Source organism: Octodon degus, unplaced genomic scaffold, assembly GCF_000260255.1.
Source record: "Octodon degus isolate 3935 unplaced genomic scaffold, OctDeg1.0 scaffold00057, whole genome shotgun sequence".
Lineage (NCBI taxonomy): Eukaryota > Metazoa > Chordata > Mammalia > Rodentia > Octodontidae > Octodon > Octodon degus.
This window is the reverse complement of record NW_004524633.1, coordinates 6,795,240-6,797,475: the sequence shown is the minus strand read 5'-3', so window position 1 is coordinate 6,797,475 and position 2,236 is coordinate 6,795,240.

Below are 2,236 nucleotides of genomic sequence, written 5' to 3'. Positions count from 1 at the left end.
GAGACGAGACGAGACGAGACGAGACGAGACGAGAAGAGAATTTCATATATTTTTCCCTAAAGTAACATGGAAACAATGGTATCATTCCTTGGTTTAAAGTCATTTACTGTTATCTATTATTTTTATGGAAAGAAGAGAGGAGAAGTCAGAGTCATTGGGTATAATATATACTTTTAGATTGCATAGTTCACATACTCAGAAGAAATCAGCATAGATTGGGACACTTTTAGAAACTAAATTATACATGCTCAGCCTCTCCTCCATGAGATGCGTGCTTTGCTTGCCTCACATGTAACTGGGAATTACTTTTGCTAGAAGCCATTTTTACTCATAAAAAAAATGAGTGCACTCTTTCTGCATTGACATGAAAAATGTTGAGAACTGGAGCCCACTCTGGACTACTTAAATGTGCAGCCTGTTGCAGTGTCAGGTCATGGGGCATGTAGTTTTGATAAAATGATGATGACTTCAAGCTGTAGCCCCACGTAAGAATCTAGCAAAAGTTATGCACTCTGGAGGTGAAAAATAAACATATACAATTTGACAAATTGAGTTAAAAAGTCCTCAGACTTTGAACTCCATCATTATCTTAGGAAATAGAAATACTTAGGGTTCTAGAGAATTAAAACTCCCCATGGAATCTAGGCCCTGTCCCTCTGCAGCAGAAAGCTCATGGTGGCCATGTTAGCCTTTCACATATTCAATTTGTCTATAGTAAGAACATTCAATGCTAGGCTTAGAATGGAGCTTTAACCAGCAGTCAGACTACATAGTTTAGGACTCTGCCTGTCTTCCTCTTCGGTTTGCACGGAAATACAAATTTGGGGAAATAATACAGAGGGTTTTCTGACTCAAGCATATTGTTAACTGGTGTGTTAGTCAACTTTGGATCTCTGGGACCAAATAACCGACACCCAGAAATTAAGGCAGTGAGGCTTAACCGGGCTCATGGTTTCAGCCCATGTTCAGCTGGCTCTGAATCAGAAATGTCATTTGGGAAGAGGGTGGAGGAGAAGCTGTTGGCTGATGGCAGCCTGGAAGCAGGGCACAGAGCCAGCAAGAGACCAAGCTTCAAGGACAGCCCCAGTGACTCACCCCCTCCCACAGGGCACTACTTTCTGACAGCATGTTCAGCTCTGAACAGCAGTGAATCCATCCACTCCTGAGTGAAGGCCCCTATGATCCATTCACCTCTTCAGGAGTCCCTTACAGTTGACAATCAAGCTTACCTTACACAGGAAGAGGCATTTTATTGGAAAGGGGAGATGGCTCAGTAGAATTAGTGCTTCCCTGGCAAGCGCAAGGGCCTGAGTTCAATCCCTGGTTCCGCAAAAAAAGAGTAAGAGGCATTTTATAAGGTGACAGTATTTCAAATGGAGGTGCTCGCTTCTGTCCTATCGCGTGACACTCTGTAGCGTGATAGACCTGCTCCAAGCAGGAGCAGCTGCTGCTGCTGCGTGGGAGAGCCACTGTGAAATAAGAACTATACCACACTCTTACTAGAGTCTCAATAATGGCCAATTCTTATTCTTGGGTAATATTTAGAAATGCCTGGGAGGCCTGCAGAGCAACACTCTACTTACAATTCAACTCGCTTGCATTCACACCTCCACTTATTAATGTGAGAATCTGAACTCAGTAGTCCATCACAACTGCCTCTGTATCCCCAGTACCTAATGACATTTTGGGGGAGGTTCTGATACTAAATATTTGATATCTAAAATGTTAGTATCATCTCTGAATAACTGTGTTTTTTCTTTATCTTTTATCTTGAACCAGTGGTAAGTTTAAGTTCACTAACAATTCTTTCCACAACTCTGGTTGCCAACAGAATTGGATGAGTCTGATCAATGTTTAGAGTCAATGTTCTCCCAAAAAGGAAATCTGCACTTGTATTTTAACACTTTCTAGTAAAGATGAACTCTTCACCACTTAGGTCAATGAATATCCAATTAATTTTCAGCCTATTTAAATACTTATTTCATTTATGAAGCAGTCCTGTGCACTAAACAGAGTACAAATGTGAATACAAGATTATTTTTGTTCCCTGAGAATCAAAATTTCCAAAAAGAGCATTATATTTGCCTCTAAATTAATTAGCCCAATAAATGAGCATCTACCATAATTTTCTGTTCTCACGTTTCTTTATTTGACAATAAAAAGGAGGAAAACACCATACCTATCCCAGTTGTACTTTTATGATTAGTTGCTTTGAAAGCAATCTTTTCTTTTTTTT